This window comes from Ischnura elegans, chromosome 5 (genome assembly GCF_921293095.1).
Source record: "Ischnura elegans chromosome 5, ioIscEleg1.1, whole genome shotgun sequence".
In the NCBI taxonomy this organism is placed as follows: Eukaryota; Metazoa; Arthropoda; class Insecta; order Odonata; family Coenagrionidae; genus Ischnura; species Ischnura elegans.
The window spans coordinates 16,326,840-16,331,973 of record NC_060250.1 but is presented as its reverse complement, the minus strand read 5'-3'; the positions used below and the strand labels follow the sequence as shown (position 1 = coordinate 16,331,973).

At 38.6% G+C, this 5,134-nt stretch overlaps 1 long non-coding RNA gene across 1 annotated transcript; it reads right to left on the bottom strand.

Moving 5' to 3' along the window:
* Positions 1–406: 406 nt before the first annotated feature.
* LOC124158533 lies at positions 407–2,715 on the bottom strand. Its single transcript, XR_006864823.1, has 3 exons — positions 2,606–2,715; positions 2,280–2,481; positions 407–753 (listed from the first exon to the last, which is right to left on the bottom strand). It is a non-coding gene; the product is annotated as an uncharacterized LOC124158533 (long non-coding RNA).
* Between the last annotated feature and the right edge of the window lie 2,419 nt (positions 2,716–5,134).

Here is a 5,134-nt window from a genome sequence, read left to right as displayed (position 1 = left end):
TTATCATTTCGTTCGTTTTGTATGGCGAGGTTTCCTTGTGCCCCCCCCTGGACAAAATCCTGGATACGGCCTTGCTTGTGCCCCTCCCAGAAAGAAATCCTGGATCCGCCCCTGGTGAAAACTGTAACTAAAGAAGTACTTTTGTGGAATTTTCCTCCATCTATCTCACTGAGTTTCAATGCTCTTGGTGTCTAAAAATATCAATAATTTCAAAATATTGGCCATAAATTGTTATGAAGCAGTTGCTTTATGGGAGGAGGGGGTTGAAGAGTCTAAATCCATCGAAATGTTTTGAAGATGTGGTCTCGATGCTTAACCCTTCCGAGTGAACTCCACCAGAAATGTACTTTCTCTCCAATCGGACCCCTCCAAAATCGTTTTTTCTTTAATTGAAATCACATGAAAATTTTTCAAGTAGTCCAATGTTACTTTATTTAAAGTATTTAACATTCTAGAGATCAAATAAACGTATGCGGAAAGGACAGTAAAAACGTATGTGTGAAAGGACAGATGGACATTTAAGAGTGGACATTTAAGCGAGTTGACTTTTGGGCCTCCGAAGTGGAAAATGCTGTCTTACTGGTGGCACTCGCTGCACCTACCGTCTTGGGGTTGCCGTTTCGTGTGCGTACCGCGTCGTCTACGGCGGCGCTGCTTGTCATCGTCCATGATCCCTTGGGCCTTCAACTCCTGCTCCGCCTCCCAAAGCAGCTGCATCGCTGTCTGTTCCGTCTCCATGAAGTGCTGCACCGCCTACATTCAATGCAGATTTATCACCAATACTCTAGGCTACATCCGTAATGACCCAGCTTTCCAACAGGAAAGCATGCGTGAAAACAAAATTTCTCTCGTGCAGCAACTCTTAAAGATGGGAAGGTTACCGCCCCCTTGGAAATTGCATAAATTAATTGGATCTGTGGTCAGAGGCGAATTAAGACCGTTGTGTCGGAAGGGGGGTAAAAAAAGACATGCGGGCTCATTATTTACCGTGGTACATTGGTGGTATGCGATACCTCGTGGCATTAATGTGTCTGGGGTTTTGCATGCGTAGACAAGTGGCTTCTGGATATAGATACATCGATTAATTTGAAATATTGTTATGCTGGTGAAATAAAACTTGCATTGGAGTGCTACCTTAAAAAAGACATCTTTTCAATTTTTGAAGACATTACCGGGAGGCGGGGGACACTGTCTATTGCTTAGCGTTCGATTCGCTTCCCGAAAAGTGGGGGTAAAGGAATACGGCGAAGCCACCACGGTGATAGGTAAAACGGTGGCTGACTTCAAATCTATGAAGAAAGGGTTGAGCGCCTCGACGCTTCGTTCCCAGTGACTCGAAAAGTAGGTGGTGAACTAAAAACTACGGGTTTTTATTTTTGAAACTTCGGAGCTCGTGAAAATTGTCCGTCGAACCCATTACCATATTTCTCCGAAGTCTATTTTACTTCTTCGTTGTGGAGTTTTTACTTTTTGCAATATCTTCTACTTCATCACTGCTTAGTTAATCTCTCAATCTTGAAATATATTAGTTAATGCGGAACATGTATTGAAATTAATTTTGTGTTTCACACGTTAAAAAGTTGGTCAAAGATTTTCTTCGATGCATCTATGGCGTGAATCAAAAAAGTGATTTTTTTGTAATTTTATGTGACTGAACTATTTCACATTATCCCCTACGCATATGTCTATAGCCAACTTATTATCTTATCGTATATTCGAATTCCAAAGCAGCGCCTACTCCATGTTAAATGGAATAAAAACATAGTTCTGTAAGGTGTTAAACGAGGTTTGACGCGCCCAAAAATTATGGATCAGAAAATTCGGAGTATTGCATGAAGGAACATATTAAGAATATATTAAAATAATGGCTGCAAAACCTTTCCGTGTTTTTTTTAGTTGTTAACTTGTATAATTTTGCAATCAAACATATTTATTTAAATAAATTTTAAATTTTCGTGGTAAAATTTTCATGCATCCTGAATCAAGGAAGCTAAAAGTTAACATTCTCTAAGTTACAATCTACCCATGGAACCTAAGAGTAGAGCGGTTTATCATTTTTCTCTGTGAGAATCTATTACCTATCTCACACCTATCTATTTATGTTAGTTATCCAATTAACATAGATGTCAGAGGTGTGTAAATTTTTAATCTCACCGTATCTTACTGAATTTTTTGTGACAATCAGTGATTTTTCTATTTATGTATTTTTGAATTATATCTTATAATTATTGTTTAACTTAAGTCGCAATTCCTAAAATTATTGGGGCATGAAAACTTACATTCTCTATAACTTTCTGAAGATCTTGCAGCCTCTCTTCCACGGCATCAATCTTGGATTCCAAGTTAAAAATGTACGGCACAGGTTTTTCCCGCTGATTCGGTTCGATAGGTCCTGGAGTCATTGCTTACTGGAATTATCATTAAATCTGTCGAAAACAGACTCGAATATGTCCGCATGGATGCCAGTATCGTGTAATAATTCTGAAAAAAAGTGTACCAGAAATCGTTGTAAAGAATTTTCTCAGAGAGCCAGCGAGGCTAATCGTTGTAGATGCGAGAAATACATGAATGTGCTCATCCCAGATTACCCGGAAAAGGTACAAACCTGTTAATGTAGAAGATATTTTCGTTTTGTGGTTTGTTGAATTTTCGTGTTTTTGTAATCAATTTGCTATTGTCTTGTTTGATTATTGTATGTTGAATAACTTTATTTTTATAACAACAATCAAAAAATCAATTATACGGTAACCAGAAGGCAACAACCAGTAGGAACTGATGATAGAGAATGTCCTAAGTTTTGCTAGCTTATGGTAAAGGTTTAAGTGATAGAGACCATTAATAATTGAACTTTGAGAAAGTATCTTTATTTTATTTGCTGACAGCGGAATCCATCTAGGTTTTCAGTAATTCTTTCTTTGAACTTACCGAGAAAACTGACATTCAGCAAAATTACCGAAAGACCTCCAATCGCTAGTCATAAATTTTCCTCTCCCTCATTACGTATATCTATTCTTTATGCACAGGTTGTCATCTTGTTAAGTCGAAAAACAAAATGTTTTATTCTCAAACCTGAAAGTACTTACAAGGCGTAAGATTTCATATTATTCTACATAGGCGTTTTCTTAATAAAAATAGGCGCATAGATTTGCACATATCAATTTTGTTGGTTCAATTTTTTCGCGTGATCGTTAAAACTTTTGGTCCATTCGCTTGTGTTGCGAAAAAAGTGCCATTTGTAATTTAAGATTGACTACACAGTACACACCTCTCAAAGTGAGACTCGACAGGTAACTCATATCCTGTGGAGAATGCAACCACCACTACCTACCTGAATGAATGGTCGTATTGTAATTTATTTAGAGGATATAAAACAGCTGATACCGATGACCGAGAAATTGCACTTATCCATGTATTAGGACGGGTGACAGAATCCAGTTTTCTCTCATGCCATTGCCCAGAAACTTCATGTTATAAATGTTCGCTAAATTTATGGAATGTGATTTCATCGTTTGTAAATGAATTTTTATTTGTATTAATCACTTTTGTCTGGGGAGAAATCTAGATAAAGACTTAAATTTTGCTTTTTAATTAAAAATAGAGATTTAGGGGGATATAATTTTTGCGTTGCCTGATAACGCAGCCGGTATACCTTTAACACCAACATATTTTGTTACTGTAGCTGCCATCTGCATTTGAGCACGGGAAAAAATATCCATTCAGCATTCAATACCTAAGTGTGTATTACACCAAAGCTCCTTGTTTAAGTTATTCAATTATTACTATTTCCATCGGGAAGGTTGTAGGCCATTCTATCTTTTCCCCGGTACGCCTAATGTTTCCGCGTCAATTCCAGTCATATAGAGGGGTAGGATGGGGTGGAGTAGGAGGAGTTGGTGGGGGAGTGGTTGGGTTTTGTAACCAAGGGGGCGCCTAATAATTACGTGAGGTAATTTGCCTTTTTTTTGGAACTCCCCTTCTTGGTGAGATATCGTGAGAATTGGCTCAACCCCCTCTAATCTTACGTGACATTGTTCAAATTTCGTATTTTCAGTGTAAATACTTAAATATATATGCTTCATTGTGTTTTGTTTATTCATTGTGATTTTCTATCGATTGTTTAATTATTTTAGGAAAGATTACGTGATAGTACATTGACACAATACCCCGCAAGCAGCCTAAAAGGCGTGTGGCAGGGGGTGTTAGGAAACCAGCCATTCGCACAAAAAAAGGAAATGCTCTAGCGAAATTACGAATGGCTTTTATTTAAGTCCTTTATGGTTCGGGGAAAAAAGAAACTCGCCTGTGTAACCGTTTGGCAAAATATCTCTCTTAATTTATCGCTTCTGTCGGACCTGGAAATATAGTGTGGCTCTAATAATATGTTCTCCGTGTCGCTCTAAAAGATTTCCATTCTCAATTGTTCAAGCAATCTAAGCCTAGCGCGCAGCCTCCGAGTCTCAAGCGGCTCCCAACCTAATTCGCTTAACATCTGGGTAACGCTGTCTGTTCGCCAGTAGCAGTTTTTGACGAACCACGCAGCCTTCCTTTGTATTTTATTCAGTTCGCGGATTAAATCTTTCTGTACCGGATCCCATATGCTCGCTGCATCTTCAAGGTGCGGTCGGACGATTGCGAAAAAGCACCTTTCTTTTATTTTTCATCCGAAAATCTTCCCACAGTACGATTGACGAATCCTAATTTCTTCAGGGCTAAGCTACAAATATTGCTAATATGTGTTCCCCATGAGAGGTTCGAGGTTATCGTTACTCCCAGGTACTTCACTTCGTCTGTTGCCTTTATATTAATACCATCCACAGCATAAACATAGTTAAAGTTGGACTAACTCCGCAAGAAATGTACCGACATGCATTTGCTCGGATTAAGTTCGAGTCCCCACTCTTGGCTCCACAAATGAACTGTTTAAATCTGATGATAGAATTTCATAGTCAGAGAAATCACTAATTTCGCGATGGATGACAGCGTCAGAAAATAAACGTATTTTACTGCTCATTCGGCAGCAGAGGTCATTAGTGTACATAAAGAACAAAAGGGGGCCGATTACGCTCCCTTGTGGAACATCTGATGTCACTTTAACTACATCAGAGCTAATTTCGTCAAGATAGATCATTCCGAA